A 17980-nucleotide genomic window follows, 5' to 3' on the forward strand; every position below is an offset into this window, starting at 1 on the left:
ATCAAAAAGCCAGGCCTTGTGGTCCTTCCTGAACTGCTTCAGTGATGCAATCTGCCTGGGCTTGAGAGGTAGTGTGTTCCATGTCTGGGCTGCGAGGTAGAAGAAGGATCTTTATCCTGATGTGCTTTTCCGGATCTTGGGAATGGCTGCAAGGGTGAGCTGGGAAGAACTGAGATGTCTGTTGGGTAAGTAGAAGGTGAGGCGGTGGTTGAGGTATGCGGGCCATATGTTGTGTAGTGCCTTGTAGGTGTGAATCAAGAGTTTGCATGTGATTATTGACTGGGAGCCAGTGTAGGTCTCTGAGGTGGGAGGAGATGTGGCTGTGTCAGGGATGTACAGGATGAGTGTGGCTGCTGCATTCTGGATTTTTATTAGTCTTGATTGTAGTTTCTTTGTGATGATGGCATAGAGAGCGTTGCCGTAGTCCAGTTTACTAGTGACAAGTGCGTGGGTGACTGTCTTCCTCGTGTCAGAGGGGATCCACTTGAAACTCTTTTGCAGAAGTCAGAGGGTGTTGAAGCATGACGATGAGACAGCGTTGACTTGGCGGGTCACGGATAGAGAAGAGTCCAGTATGACGCCCAGATTGCGTGCATGGTCTGTGGGAGCGGGGGCATTTCCCAGTGCAGTGGGCCACCAGGAGTTGTTCTAGGCAGAATGGATGGAGCTAATTTTGAGAATCTCTGTCTTGTCCGAGTTGAGTTTGAGGCCGCTGGCTTCAATCCAGGCTGCTCTCATCCTGTTGTGGACATTTCTCTTGGACTTTGCAAAGTCATCGGACAGGGAGAGAATCAGTTGGGTATCATTCGCGTAGGAGACTATGTTTAACCCATAAAGTTTGATGATCTTGGATAAAGGAATCATGTAGATGTTGAAAAGCATCAGGCTGAGTAATGATCCTTGGGGCAACCCGCAGCATGTGTCTTTGGGTTCTGAACTGAAATGTAGTAGTCTGACACTCTGTGCTCTTCCAGTAAGGAAGGACCTGATCCAATCCAGTGCTTTCTTTCAGATGCAGGCGTTGTGTAGTCTGGCGCAGAGGGTGGAGTAGTAGACAGTGTCAAACGCAACAGAGAGGTTGAGGAGGATGAGTGTAGCGTATGTCATCGGTGGCTGCTATGAGTGCTGTTTCGGTGCTGTGGTTGCTTCTACATCTGGATTGGGATGGCCCTAGGACTTGGTGTGTCGCGAGCAATTCGGTGAGTTGCTGGTTGACTGCCTTTTCCGTTACTTTGGCTGGGAAAGGGAGCAGAGAGATGGGTCTGTAGTTTTTCAGCTCCCATGGGTCAGCAGTGGGTTTCTTGAGCAGTGGGTTGAGCTCTGCGTGCTTCTAGTCTGATGGGAAGGTGGCGGTCTTGAAGGATTGGTTGATAGTTTGGCACACCTCAGGTGCTATGATGGCACTGGCCAGGTTGAAGATATGATGAGGGCACGAATCTGAGGGTGCTCCTTAATGGATGGAGTTCATAAGTCTTTGGGTGTCCTCTTTGGTGAAGGGGGTCTAGTAGTTCAGGATCTGGTGTGGTGCTGGGTCTGTGATGGTGTTTGTTAGTGGTGCGGACGGATGCTGCAGCTGGACCAAAATTCACCCGACTGACCGCGAGGATGAAACCAAGTTCAGTGACCGAACCATGCAATAGCCCCAAGTACTGGTCACTCCACATCAGACACCCAGAAGGACAGTTCACTCCGGATTGAAAAAGGAGCAGGAGGAAGACCCAGTCAAGGGACTTCAGGAGGCACCAGGACCTCCCACCAGAGTGCCCTGCTAACCTGCAAATGACCCTCAAAGCAACCTACCTCCTGCTTCTAAGGGCACCTTTGTGCACAGCTTCTGGCTCACCGATTTGCTCTGAACCCGGCTGCCCTGTGCCCTGCACCAACAATCCAGCTGTTTTCTAAGGGTCCCCACCCCTTGTGACCTCAGTGCTCCAAGGGGACCCACTGGATTCAACTTAAAGTCCACCTGTGCAGTGCTTTTCCACGTGTCCCCCGGAGTGGCCTTGCACCGTGTCCCACAACTTTCTGTAGCTGCTCCCACCGAAACTGGAAGCTGCTTAAACTTCTGCAGCACAGCGACCCCCGACAACCTCGACCTATCTAAAAAGGAGATATTGGTAAACACATTGCCTGATTTTATATACATTTTTAAAGTATTTCTCCATTGATTCCTGATGGTGTATAACTACGCACAGAACTTTGAAAATTCATAACTTAAAACATACTTACCCGATTTTGACGATCTTGGTCTTAAACATTTTATAAAACTCTGAAGCATTTTTTTTAATTGGTCTTGGGTTGTTCTTTTGAGTGTGTGTCTCGTTTTATTGATACTGTGAGTACAACAAATGCTTTGCACTTCTTCAATATTAGCCTAACTGCTCGACCAAGCTACCATAAAAATTAAAGCATTAGGTGGTCTTATTTTTATCTCTGTAAACCAACATGTGATTGGCAGGACCCTCTACACAGTGTGCCTGGTTTTGCAAACTACGTGGAAGACCAGCCTCCTACACCTTTAGAATCCCCACCATGTGTTGCAATGAAGTACACAAATTTGGCTTGGTTACCTCTTGTGGAAAAAAAATATGAAGGCTTAAACAGGAATTGCTCCCAAACAGAATAAAATGACTCAGCACATGTTTGAGCAGTGAAGTGGTTAAAATATGGACTGTGTTTACTATTTAGAATTAGGGTTAGGGGTGGGTTAAGGTTAAGGATGGGGTTATAGTTAAGTGTTAGATTAAGGAAAGGTATGGGGTTAAAGATGGATCTACAGTGCAATGTTAAAATAAGTGTTGGGTTTAGAGTTAGGGATGGTTTAGGATTAGAGTTATGTACTGGGATTATGGTTAGTTTAGTGTTAGTGCCTGGTTTAAGAATGATATAAGAGATAAGACTAGGTTGAGTTTAAGGGACGGGGGTAGGGTTGGGTTTAGGTTGAGTAAGGTTCCAGGTGCAGGCTTACGTTTATTGTAGATGCGTATTTGGGCTCATGGTAAGAGATAAGTCTAGATTTCCTTTAAGGACTGGGGTTAAGGTGAGGTTTATGGATGTGCTTAGGGTCAGCATCAGAGTTATGGATGATGAAAGGGTAAAGGATGGCTTAGGTTACGCATAACAGTGGAATCCATGTTAGGAGTGAAAGGAAGGGTTGAATTGTGGTGACTACCACTACATTTTAGTATTTCAGCATCCAATAAATTATGAAATTTTTCATAATTTTATAAGTCTTCAATTCCGGATGCTCCGTTTTTCATTGGGCTTTTTACATACAATTTAGTGACAGTCCCAACGCTGGTTCAACAGCTCTCGTACTATTCGCACTATGGCGGTAGAGTGTGACCCTTCACCTCTGCACTTGGATCGGCCGTACATATGGATGTATATCTCTCATGTGTACAGACCTCAGCGCTTACTTCCGGCATGGACAGATTCAGGTCCTTTGCAAACTGCAAAGTGCCCTTGGACCAACTGTGTCCTTCGTTTGTTTCTCCAGCAGTGCCATGTATCCCATTGAGGTCTCTGCAATGAAAGATGAATTCTAATAACGCTGCTATTAGTTTCAGATAAAATAGAAACACAGGCAAAAAGAAGCCATTCTCTGGGCTTTTCAAAGAGCGTTTATTGATATGGAAATGCTCTTGTTCCACAGCACTCTTTCGACACATCTGTCTCTGCTCGCCTTTGGAGGGACAACAAAGGGAAGATGAAAACGGGAGCCATGATTAACCAAGAGAATCTACTCAACTGCTTTGGCAGCAAGTGTCTGATACAGAGGCAGGCTTGGCAGGAGCTCTGCACACCATGCTGCAGCCAATGCAGGAAGGGGCGGGGAATTAAATGAAAATTAAAAGAGCGAGCGTACAACCATCGTCCTCACTCGAGGGGCTGATGGCTCCCAGGTAACTGTTTCACATTCAGAGCAAAAGCTTCTCTTTGGCAATTATGGCCACTGGCCCTAAGGATACACTCATTATGACATGCCAGACACGCGCCTTTCCTTTTTCTCTACATTACAATTTCAATTACGTTTGCTAACTTCACAAAACTCTATATGCAGGCGAAGTTTACTTCTAAAATGATTTTTTTTCTTGGAGGATTTTTTCACAAGTAATTTTGCGTTTTTTTTCCTCCACATTTTGTCCCTGTTTCTACCATGTTATGCTAAATTTGAGACATGCTACATTTTAAAAACAAAACTTTAGAAAGTTTTAAATCCTGTAAAAGACTCCATATCATGTTAAACCTTCCATACACATTGAGTCAGGCAAGGTATCTAGTCCTACTGGCAAATTCTGGATTTTTCCCAAAGATCTAGATAACCAAGTGAAAGAAGCATTTATGTCTTGGGTGCAAATAAAGATCTCACAGGTTGTCAGAGGGTATTGATATAATCATGCCTCCAGTCAGCAATCGTTTCAGACCTAGATGGTAAAGACTATGAGGGCCTGAAGGCAGCAGAACAGATAAGGTGCAACAGGACAGAAGCATAAACAGTCAGGCAGGGTGTTTGATAAGTGTTTTAATCTACATTTACAAAGCTATCGTAAATAGCACCCTCACTTGTCTTGCAGACTAGCTCGCTTTCTCAGGTCAATCTCAGCGTGCATACAGCCAGGACATCATCAGACCACAGACCAAGAAGTGAAAAAAAAAAAACACTACATCGATCCCTCCCCATCTATGCACCCAGGATCTGGAACAGCATTCACGTATCTATCAGGACAATGCACAAATTTAGGAAAGAGTTGAAGATGCACCTCCTTAACAAACTCTACATCACAATGCATTAACCATCCTCAACCAAGTTCCATCTCCTCTAAGTCGTTTTGACTTTATGCTTGCCTTTGGCCATGTCTAGTGCTCCTCTGCCTTTTGACTAGGTTTGCACTATAACAATATCTCAAACATACATACCTAGTTTGTCACTCTGCAAGATATAGAACTAGATGCTAGAACATGTAATAGGCTGAGATGTCACTGCATTCTGTTATTTATTTTGCTGCCCAGTGGACTAACTCCAGTGCCATCAAAGACACCAGCAGTAAGAAGGTATTCAAGGCCAATCTGCCGAAGTGAATTTCCCAAAAACTCAGAAGGCATATAAGACAGACCCCCAACAGGAAAATGATGAAAAAAGAGAAGAGGAAACCATGCAGCCAGCAAATAAAGTGACAATGAGACCTGACAAAAGATGGTACGCATGTCTGCTATGGGGCCCTGGGTTCTCTGACAAGGTGCATGGTAAGCAGGTGTCATCACTGTAGGGAAAAACATAGGTTTAGATGCTACAGCATGGTACCACAATATATCTCTGATTCAACAGGTGAAGTTAGTGGCACCACCTTTACGTATCACGAAGGGACCAAATTCACCAGGAATGCCATAACTGCAAGTCATCACAGGCAGAGGATAATCACCTTACAGCACAATACTGGAATTTCATGGAGGAAAGGAACTGCTGGAGCACCTAGGGCACGCGCTGCCCAGGGCAGTTCACCCTGTGACATGGCAGATCACTTCTCCATGCACAGGGTCCTATAACTATTAAACCCAAGTGCACTTTAAAAACGGGAAAAGCAGCATTGCTAATTTAAGGAAAACATGATAAATGTCTTCAAGGCTCACCTACAGTGGGGGTGTGTGTTGAGAAAGAAGGCCATATTCTGCCAGTCTGATGCAAAGAACACATGACGTTTGAGCACTTCACAAACCCATGACTACATCAAGGTCTATAAGTTTTGTTAAATGGAGTCCTGGTAAAATGGGCATTATATTCATAAGTAATTATGGGTCCACTTCTGTAACAAGCTGTAACACATGGAACTAAGCCTAATCAAATCTATATTAGCTTCAATGAATGAATGTACATTCGAGCAAATTAATGTAGACTTTTTCTAACAGATGTACATTTGAACCCACAATCTTTGTATAAACCTATTAATGTACAATTTCACCAAAGAATATTCATTTAGACTACTGTGTAGTTCACAGAAGGACAGGAGAGAGGATGTAATGGCCAGAGCTGCAAACTTTGGAACTGAGGGTACAGGTTGAAGTCATGTCATCTGCTCCAACATCCTGTGATAAACCACTTAATCTCCACTGCCTACAAACATGATTTAGTCCTTGTTTAATGTAACTGGTGCTCATGTAAAGCGCTCCAGTACCTCCGGTTCGAGTTTGCGCTGTATAAAACCACAAAATAAAATGTATTTAAAGAATATCCATGCAACATCGCATTTAAAGGTAGAAACAAACTTGGATGAACTGAGCATAAAAGAAGTCATATTTAAAACACAATATTCCATGCATTTTGATAGGCAAATATTGAAAGGATACATATTCATAACAAATGTAATCAAATCATGAGCAAATTACCCCTACTTTGTCACTGTCATTTATGTACTGTAAAGTTTTAAGGGTGAATTGGGGGTAGAGTATCACACTTACACAATTTCTTGCAAGATATTGAGCTAAATTAGTAAAATGCTCCTAATAATGCAAATATTGCTAAAAGAATGAAAGAATGAATAATCTTTATTGCCAGATTAATTAAAATAATTACAATGTACACCAATGATATATTGAAATCCAATCGAGAAAATCCGTCAAGGAGGACAAATAAGCACCCTCTATAGTCAAAATTGCAAATCTAAAAAGACCTTTGTGGGGCATGCTGAGAATGGACAATGCCAACCTGTAAGATAAAGTGTGCCTGCACGTACAGTAAACTACATTAAACAAACTAAACATCCTGGGCCTCATTTACAAGGAGCTTGAACCACTGTTGCATAATTTGTTTGATGCATCGGCGGTGCATTCTCAGCTCCACATTGCCCCATATCTATAAACTGACACATTGGGCTCAAAGTGTCTGCTTTTTTAGGCCTACATCACATTAGACCTGCATTAGAACCACCTGCAACACGCATGTATAGTGTATGCAGAATAGGCGTTGCCACATAAAAACCCACTTAGAACTGACGCAGTGAAATTTTCAAGTTTTTCATGGCGTTTCTCTGAGCCTGGGATGCGTCAAAATTCCTACGCCTGCTAAACCCAGGCGTAGGAATTGACGCAGAGGTTTTATAATGGGACTCACCTCTGTTTTTTGACACATTCCTGGATTTGCATCATTGTAAACCCAACTCCAGCAATGTATCACTTTTGGGTCACTTACATTGCGGCATACCACCCACCGATACGTCAGAATTTTTGACGCATCATCGGGACCTTACGCCATGGAGCCTCGTAATGTAAATACAACGCATCCATGGCATTGTAAGCTCATCTGACACACCCAAAGAAGTTTGATGCATCGCTGCCGCAACACAGCGATGCATCATTTCAATGAGGCCCCTGGTTTTTGGGTAAAACCGACGTGGTAGTGTTCTCATAACTGGGCAAACTGATTGTAATATGTGCAAACAGCAATAAAGAGACACTGTTAGGAAAAGTGGGACCAGATTCTCCGGTTAATGTGTCCCTTAAATTAAGTGGGTATGAGAGTGCTCCTGGTTGCACCGAAGCCTGTGGTGCCATTAAAGTCACTGCAGACAGTTAGACGGTTTGGCTGTGGTTCAATAAAGTGCTGGTGCATGGGAATTAACACTTTAAACATTTTAAATATTGCTAAATGATGTCATTAACTGATTTTGACCACCAGTACACACCACTATAAAAAACACTTTTACTGATTTATTTAAATATGTGTGAGACTTTTTAGGTCTTGCCTTCTACAACAGTAGTAGCTTTAATTTGCATTAAAAACTTTTTGTAATGAAATACATATAATTCTGTGTTCTACATAGTCCTACCTAAAGAATTTATTGCACCATTGTAAATGACAAAAGTTCTGTTGTTAATTTAGTGATAACCTTTTTATGAACTGTGAAATGATGGAAGGTTAGGACACCTTTGATTGAATTCAAAACCACTGCAGGTTGTGGGAAGAGATCTGCAGTAGGCACAGTACTGGTCCATATACTAGCTAAATCCTGGAGCGCATCATGTGCATTAAGTAGAATGTTCAATCAAATATTCAGGCCCAGACATTGTAAAGGTTAATGCAGGACCTTGTGTATTGCATTGCAAAGCTGCGTTTTGCACTGTAAACAGCAGCAACGTTTTATTTTCCTGAGGATCCAGTGCTTAATTTGAGCCGGGCCGGTGGTTTCCAGTATTCTGCACAAGCACATAACTGACAACACCATCACTTATGACAGCAGCCGCAAGGTGGCGCTGTTTGTGTAAGTTAGAGCGATGAGGTGAACAACAGTTGTTTATAAGTTTAATCTACATTAAAAATAACCCAGGGCCATTCTTATAGCCATATTCTTATATTCTGAACTATCAAACTTGTAGCACTGTGATGGTTAGTATATGTGTTGGTACTGTCATTGGCAGCGCTGGCAGAGGCAGTGGGTGGTACAAGCTGTGGTGGCCTCATGTTGAGGGCCCTGGCGCTTATAGTTTTTTACAAATTAAGCACTGTCCTGAATTCAAGGTTTTATTAACAAATTTGACTCTCATGCAGCATTAAAATCGGTTTGATTTGCAAAGTGACAGCCTCCCTTTATTTTACACTGTTGTGCGAGGGTGCCTGCATTTCATGCAGGATTGTTTTTGCGCAGCAACGGGCACCTTTCTGCACAAAAACAATCCGGAGAGGCCTTTTGCTCTTTTTATGTGTGCCTCAAAATGCAGCACACATAGAAAGAGGAAAGAACAAGGAGCAATAGTGATATTTCTCCTCGTTATGCCTTCTCTGGGCAGGCATAGGAATTTGGTACCTTCCCAGGTTTACCAGGTTTGAAACTATGGGAGTTGCATGGGAAAACCAATACAAGGCCCATGGAATGACCTCTCAGGGCAGAGAAACCCAACACAGCAATTTATGCTGCAATGCATTACTCCAGATTTATGAAGCCACGCAAAGTGGCCTTGCATGGCTTCATAAATCTGACTTAGGGCTTGTTAGAAATGGGGTCTTTGGTTGACAGTCAGGTTACCCCCTGTTCAAGCAAGGACCCTCACTCTAGTCAGGGTAAAAGAGAATCACCGTCAGCTAACCCCTGCTTACCCCCTTGGTAGCTTGGCAGAGCAGTAGGCTTAACTCCAGAGTGCTAGGTGTAAAGTATTTGTACCAACACACACAGTAAATGAATGAAAACACTCCAAAATGAAACAACACTAGTTTAGAAAAATAGGAAATATTTATCTAAACAAAACAAGACCAAAACGACAAACATCCGACATACACAAGTCAAGTTATGAATTTTTAAAGATTAAACTCAAAAATAGCGCTTAGAAACAAAAATGCTTCGATGAGATGTTAACACGGCGTCGTGATGGAGTCGTTCCAAACAAGCCGACCCCAGCGGCGCCGGATACGGAGTCGCGTAGACCCCCAAGTACAGTACCTTTGGTGAAGAGTGAAAACAAGTCGATGCGCGAAGGCGGGGATCGCGGCGTCTGTGCGAAACGTTGAATCCGCGCACTTCAAGCGGCACCGGTCATGACGTGGTGCGGCGACTTCCATGGAGTCGTGGACTTCAGCGGGGCTGCAGCGGCGTTGGGCCTGCGAAGAGCGTCGCGTTCCAGCGAATGTCACGGCGTCGGGTGCAGGCGGCGTCACCGGATTCAGCAGCGTCGTCGGTCCGAAGTCGTCCAAAGTCGATTTCCTTGGATTGCCACCAGCTTTCCTTTCAAGGGCCCAGGGACAGGATAGGGCACCACTTGTCAGAGCAGGAGTCTCTCCAGAGACTCCAGGTGCTGACAGAGAGAAGTCTTTGCTGTCCCTGAGACTTCAAACAACAGGAGGCAAGCGCTAAATCAAGCCCTTGAAGAGTTCTTCACAAGATGGAAGGCACACCAAGTCCAGTCTTTGCCCTCTTACTCTGGCAGAAGCAGCAACTGCAGGATAGCTGCACAAAGCACAGTCACAGGTAGGGCAGCACGTCTCCTCAGCTCTTCAGCTCTTCTCCAGGCAGAGGTTCCTTCTTGTTTCCAGAAGTGTTCTAAAGTCTGTGGTTTTGGGTGCCCTTCTTATACCCAGTTTCTCCTCTGAAGTAGGCCTACTTCAAAGTAAAGTCTCTTTGGAATGTGAAATCCTGCCTTGCCCAGGCCAGGCCCCAGACACTCACCAGGGGGTTGGAGACTGCATTGTGTGAGGGCAGGCACAGCCCTTTCAGGTGCGAGTGACCACTCCTCTCCTCCGTCCTAGCACAGATGGCTCATCAGGATATGCAGGCTACACCCCAGCTCCCTTTGTGTCACTGTCTAGTGTGAGGTGCAACCAGCCCAACTGTCAAACTGACCCAGACAGGGAATCCACAAACAGGCAGAGTCACAGAAATGGTATAAGCAAGAAAATGCTCACTTTCTAAAAGTGGCATTTTCAAGCACACAATCTTAAAATCAACTTTACTAAAAGATGAATTTTAAATTGTGAAGTCAGAGACCCCAAACTCCACATGTCCATCCGCTCCCAAAGGGAATCTACACTTTAATCAGATTTAAAGGTAGCCCCAATGTTAACCTATGAGAGGGACCGGCCTTGCAACAGTGAAAAACGAATTTAGCCATATTTCACTGTCAGGACATATAAAACACATTACTATATGTCCTACCTTAACTATACACTGCACCCTGCCCTTGGGGCTACATAGGGCCTACCTTAGGGGTGTCTGACATGTAAGAAAATGGAAGGTTTAGGCCTGGCAAGTGGGTACACTTGCCAAGTCGACTTTACAGGTAAAACTGCACAAACAGACACTGCAATGGCAGGTCTGAGTCATGATTACAGAGCTACTTACGTGGGTGGCACAACCAGTGCTGCAGGCCCACTAGTAGCATTTGATCTACAGGCCCTGGCACCTCTAGTGCACTTTACTAGGGACTTACTAGTAAATCAAATATGCCAATCATGGATAAACCAATCACATACACATTTTGTAAAGGAGCACTTGCACTTTAGCACTGGTTAGCAGTGGTTAAGTGCCCAGAGTAAAACAAATAGCAAAATCAGAGTTCAGCACACATCAACAACCTGGGGAACAGAGGCAAAACGTTAAGGGAGACCACGCCAAGGATGAAAAGTCTAACAGGGCTTGCATCACCTTTGCACCATGCAACATCACATTGCACGGTGCAAAAGTGATGCAATGGGGCTTATAAATATGCCCCTCATTATGTCATTCTACCTCACTGTTCATTTGTGGATATTGTTCAATCATTCTTCAAGCCACCCACTCTTGGACAAGGCCCCCCCCTTTATTTGCCTTCATTACCCCCACACACACACACACATTTTCCATAACAGATCTATATCACACCCACTTTATTTGTCCTGATTCTTTATTTTGCCACCAGAAAATGAGCCTCCTGATATGTGCCAAAGGTTTTTGTCATACCTAATAAAACCCTTTTGGCCTCAAACCATAATGTTACACCCTATTTGATCTGCCATAGAGAGGAATTGGAAGGTGCCCCATAACCCTCATGCAAATTGTAGCAGAAAGAGAACGCATATATGGCTGTTCAATCTGTTCTGCAGAGACTAGCAGGTTATAGTGAATTCCAATCACCAAACCCTGATGTTAGCACACACACGTGATCTATAGCTATTAAATTCTAGGTCTGTACACATATTAATGAAGAACAGAATATATGCAGAGGTACACAAATTAATGATGAACAGAATATATGCAGGACCACTAGAAATATGTGATTATGTGGCTGTGGCCTTTTCTGTATAATTACTGATATTCCGCAATTGACATAACTTAACATGTGCATTTGTAAAGAGCATAGTCATCCAGAGGGGTATATTGTCACTGAATAACAGCTTTGTTCATTACCTTTCTCAGTGGTTGCCACAAAATCCATCATCTGCTGCAGTAGTTGCAGATTTTAACAAAACATTGTTTTTATCTGAAATGGATGAAAAGTTAGTAAAACTCTGCCACACATGTTGCAGTGTAGTGGAAGGCCCTTTGCAAAGGTTAACTGAGGGGTGTAATGCAGGACCCTGGAGCCCCTGTGGCACATGGGGGACCTCAGCCCTTGAAAAGGTCCCTAAACCTCCTGGGTGCCCAGTTTCACTCAAGTCCAATGTGCCCCAATTAGATATGGGAGACTCCAGGGTACCTCATCATATTTTGAAGGGTAGGGGGCTCATCATTTTGCAACCAGTCACTTTTCAATTGCTGATTGATGTTCTTAAGTGCTAAACTGATACTAATGAGGTGAAACATTTGCCTAGACAGTGATAACATGTTGTAAACAATACAAAATAATGAAATAATATTGTCACAAAATGTGCCACATGATACCACATGATTTGCCTTTTCTAACTGCATAAATTAGTCAAAACTGCCTCATATTTTGCTCCTCTCCTGATGCATATTTTCTGTGACCCTGAATATATGTAGGGGAATGATAGCAAAATTATAACAATTGTATTGGCAATAGTGAAGTGAATGGAATATTTACAATAAAGAATACACACATTATTTATATGAAGGTGTATATATTTGTATTCCCAAATTGCTATTTATTAGCTAACAATCTGCCATTATGAGAAGGGATGAAAACATCTAGTTAGAAATTGGGACTCTAGTTGGCAAAGGTATGCACACTTTCCAAGTAGGGACCACAATCCTAGTCAGGGTAAGTCACAACACAACCTAAATTATCCTGTGCTCATCCGCTGGTAGCTTGGCACAGAGCAGACAGCCTTAACTTAGAAGAAAATTTGTAAAGTATTTGTGCAATAACTCATACAGTACACAGTGAAAATATCACAAAAAGTACTCCACACCAGGTTAGAAAAATAGATAACATTTATCTGAATAAAATAAGCACAACGCAAAAAGAATCCAATATGCACAAGTCTAGATATGACTTTTTAGAGGTTTAAATAAGTCTTAGTCCATGGGAAGCAATGGATGTATCTTTTTAGCACACAGTACATGTGGTGTGTCAAAAATAATGAGGCAGAGGTCCACAGAGGAGGTGATGCGTTGGAAAGTAAAGCAATGCGTCTATTTTTCAGGCGCTGTGGAGGTAATGCGTCAATTCTTTCCTTGCGGGCAAGGGGACATGCCAATTTCCTGGTGCACCGCATTGGCTCCTTACTGCGGTGTGTTTTGACACCTAGAAATGATGCGTGGAAAATCCCAAAAGGTCTGCAAAGATGAAACAGGTGCTGCGTTGATTTAGTAGGCGCTGCAGTGATTTTTCGGCCGCAAGACAGCCGCTGGGTCGATTCTGCAGGTGTTGCATCAATTTTTTTTGGCGCAGTGGATTTTCTCTTTCTGGTGAAGTCTTTGATGGCCCTGAAACTTCTTAACAGGAGGCAGGCTTAGCACAAACCCTTGGAGATCACTTGTGGCGGAAGGCAAAGTCCTTCTAGCAGAGTAAAGAGGCGGCAGGGCAAAAAGCAGGAAAGCAGTCGTTCCAGAAAGCAGTCCAGATGAGTCCTTTGGGCAGCACAGGAGTCTGTCTGACAAAGCCCAGTTTTAGGTCCAGAAATGTCTGATTTCAGGGGGCCACATACCCAGAATGTATACCCAAATGTGTCTTAGAAGAGGTTGGAACTTCAAAGAGTGGTTTTGAAGTGCACCAGTTCCCCTTTCAACCCAGTAATATCTCCAAGGAGATCTGTGGGGGGTTAGCAGTCCTTTGTGTGAAGTCAGGCCACTAGCTTTTGAAGTGTAAGTGAGAGCCCCTTCACCCTTCCAGCCCATGAAGATCCATCAGTATGCAGATGAATACAGATGCAGCTGACTGTCCTGTGTTTATGGCTGTGTGCGTGGAACACACAAGGGGCGCTGTCAACCAGTATAAACCAGACATGGATTGGAGGCAGGCTGTAAGGCACAGAGAGCAGTAAGTGCTGAGAAATACCTACTTTCTAAAAGGGAAATTTCTGCAACAGTAATGTTAAATCCAACTTCACCAGTAAGCAGGATTTCTTACTACCATTCCAACCATAACAAACATGAGAATGCCACTCCTCTCGTATCAGAAATTACCACTAAAAAGTATATAAGGGAATTTCCAATGCCGGCCTATGAGAGGAGGAGGCTTCACTGAGTGAAAAAACAAATTTGGGAGTTTTCAATACCAGGACATGTAAAAGTTACATGTCCTGCTTTTTACTTACCTAGCACTTTGCCTTATGGCCTACCTAGGGTCTACGTTATGGGTGAAAAGTAGTTTTAAATGACCAGTCGAAGTGGCAGTGAAACTGCATACACAGGCCTTGCAATGGCAGGCCTGAGACATGGTCATGGGGCTACTTATGTGGGTGGCACAATCAGTGCTGCAGGCCCACTAGTAGTATTTAATTTAAAGGCCCTGGGCTCATATAGTGCACTTTACTAGGGACTTTTAGGTAACTTATATATGCCAATAGGGTAGGAGCCAATATTACCATGTTTAGGGGAGAAAGCACATGCACTTTAGCATTGGTCAGCAGTGGTAAAGTGCCCAGAGTTCTAAAACCAGAAACAAAAAATCAGAAAAATGTAGAGAGCCAGGCAAAAGATTTGGGGGAAGACCACCCTAAGGCTGTCAGGTCTAAAACAACCACTGCTAGCACAGCACACAGAAAACACAAGGCTTACCTGTGGAAAATGCCTGAGGCGGAAAAACCTGGCTAGTTCAGTGCTCCCTGCCAATTTACAGAGCGGGGCACACTGTTTGCATCACTACTCACTGAATTAAAAAGGTATGTTGTCCTGATGATATATGAGAATATTAGCATGAGAATTTTTATACTGAAAGGAGGCTTACATATAAGGCCAATTGGTTCACTGTGGCTTATTGGGCTTGTCTGAAGTACCTCATGAAGCAAAGGGCAAAACTTAGTATTGCTAACAAGCACCAACATCATATATCATGCATATACAGGGAGTGCAGAATTATTAGGCAAATTAGTATTTTGACCACATCATCCTCTTTATGCATGTTGTCTTACTCCAAGCTGTATAGGCTCGAAAGCCTACTACCAATTAAGCATATTAGGTGATGTGCATCTCTGTAATGAGAAGGGGTGTGGTCTAATGACATCAACACCCTATATCAGGTGTGCATAATTATTAGGCAACTTCCTTTCCTTTGGCAAAATGGGTCAAAAGAAGGACTTGACAGGCTCAGAAAAGTCAAAAATAGTGAGATATCTTGCAGAGGGATGCAGCACTCTTAAAATTGCAAAGCTTCTGAAGCGTGATCATCGAACAATCAAGCGTTTCATTCAAAATAGTCAACAGGGTCGCAAGAAGCGTGTGGAAAAACCAAGGCGCAAAATAACTGCCCATGAACTGAGAAAAGTCAAGCGTGCAGCTGCCACGATGCCACTTGCCACCAGTTTGGCCATATTTCAGAGCTGCAACATCACTGGAGTGCCCAAAAGCACAAGGTGTGCAATACTCAGAGACATGGCCAAGGTAATAAAGGCTGAAAGACGACCACCACTGAACAAGACACACAAGCTGAAACGTCAAGACTGGGCCAAGAAATATCTCAAGACTGATTTTTCTAAGGTTTTATGGACTGATGAAATGAGAGTGAGTCTTGATGGGCCAGATGGATGGGCCCGTGGCTGGATTGGTAAAGGGCAGAGAGCTCCAGTCCGACTCAGACTCCAGCAAGGTGGAGGTGGAGTACTGGTTTGGGCTGGTATCATCAAAGATGAGCTTGTGGGGCCTTTTCGGGTTGAGGATGGGGTCAAGCTCAACTCCCAGTCCTACTGCCAGTTCGTGGAAGACACCTTCTTCAAGCAGTGGTACAGGAAGAAGTCTGCATCCTTCAAGAAAAACATGATTTTCATGCAGGACAATGCTCCATCACACGCGTCCAAGTACTCCACAGCGTGGCTGGCAAGAAAGGGTATAAAAGAAGGAGATCTAATGACATGGCCTCCTTGTTCACCTGATCTGAACCCCATTGAGAACCTGTGGTCCATCATCAAATGTGAGATTTACAAGGAGGGAAAACAGTACACCTCTCTGAACAGTGTCTGGGAGGCTGTGGTTGCTGCTGCACGCAATGTTGATGGTGAACAGATCAAAACACTGACAGAATCCATGGATGGCAGGCTTTTGAGTGTCCTTGCAAAGAAAGGTGGCTATATTGGTCACTGATTTGTTTTTGTTTTGTTTTTAAATGTCAGAAATGTATATTTGTGAATATTGAGATGTTATATTGGTTTCACTGGTAATAATAAATAATTGAAATGGGTATATATTTGTTTTTTGTTAAGTTGCCTAATAATTATGCACAGTAATAGTCACCTGCACACACAGATATCCCCCAACATAGCTAAAACTAAAAACAAACTAAAAACTACTTCCAAAAATATTCAGCTTTGATATTAATGAGTTTTTTGGGTTCATTGAGAACATGGTTGTTGTTCAATAATAAAATTAATCCTCAAAAATACAACTTGCCTAATAATTCTGCACTCCCTGTACATGTAGAATACAGTGGTGTAGAGTGCAGTGGTGCAGAGAAGAGTGGTGTAGATTAGAGTGGCAGAGGGTGCAGTGGCATAAACTGGCACACAGTAGAGTGGTATAGATTGTAGTGAAGTAGAATGGAGTGATGCAGAGTGCACTAGCATAAAGGGCAGTGATGCAGAGTACAGTCAAATCAAATGCATTGCTATAGAGTGCAGTAGTGCAGAGTAGAGCTGTGTAGAGTAAAGTGGCAGAGAGTGCAGTATTGAAAAGTAGAGTTCAGTGGTGTAGAGTTGCATATAGTTCATTGGCATAGAGAGCAGTGGCATAGAGTGCAGGGGTGCAGAGTGGAGTTGAGAGGCATAGAGTGCAGCGGTGTAGAATGCAGTGGCATAGAGTACAGGGGTGCAGAGTGGAGTTGAGTGGCATAGAGTGCAGTGGAGTGGTGCAAAGTAGAGTGCAGTGACATCCAGCAGAGTGGCTTATAGTGCATAGAGTAAAGTGCTGTAGAGTGCAATGGCATAGAGTGCAGTGGTGCAGAGTAGATTAGAGTGGTACAGAATAGGGTGGATTGATGTAGACTGAATTGGCATAGAGTACAGTGGTGTAGAGTGCAGTGTTAGAGAGTGGAGTTGTGCAGGGTAAACTGGAGTGGTGCAGACTGAAGTGGTGTAGAGTGCAGTGGCGAAGAGTGTAATGGTGTAAAATGGAGTGGCGTAGTGTTCACTGGCATAGAATAGAGTGGTTTAGAGTAGAGAGCCATAGAGTGCAGTGGTGCAGGGTTCAGTGGTGTGCTGCAGAATAGAGTGTTGTGGCATGGAGTGGTACAGAGTAGAGTGGAGTAGTGCAGAGTGGAGTATGCATGCTGTGGTAGCTCACTGCCACTGAAGACAGCATATCCTTAATAGAAATGACCATTACATTTGCACAGTTTTACTAATAAATCTATACAGTGCACAAATGATAATGTTTAGAAAATGGCATCACCTACTGTATTCATTAGTTTTGATCATATTAAAGAATTAGTTTCCAACACATTTCAGAATTAACAAAAAACTTACCTTATTTGTGGTTTTATAATTCTGAAATACTTGAGTTCATTTAAATGTTGTGTTCTAGAAAAAAAACCTTTCATAACCCCGGAACCCAGCAGGATTTTCACATAAATCAACTCACTTTGAAGTCAGAGGAAGAAAAGTAAACAACAAGCTCCCTCAAAAGACAGAGTCTGACATGTGACCTCTGACTTTGAATGCACAGCAAACGTGACAAGATAAAAACAAGATTTACAGGCCTGTTTAGAGAAATGGTAAGCAAGAGGCAGAATGCATTCCCAGGGAAGCTTTCTTAATGTCTCCAAGATGCCATAAGCAAACCAGACAGCTACCCTGTCTGGTAGGCTTATACCTAAAAAGGAGGGAGAGGTTATTTGGAGCTCGTTTCCACACCCCTTTACCTGTGCTATTTTGTCGGGATGGTTTAAAGACATCGTGGATGAGGACAGGCCC

The sequence above is a fragment of the Pleurodeles waltl genome, chromosome 3_1 (assembly GCF_031143425.1).
Source record: "Pleurodeles waltl isolate 20211129_DDA chromosome 3_1, aPleWal1.hap1.20221129, whole genome shotgun sequence".
Taxonomy (NCBI): Eukaryota; Metazoa; Chordata; class Amphibia; order Caudata; family Salamandridae; genus Pleurodeles; species Pleurodeles waltl.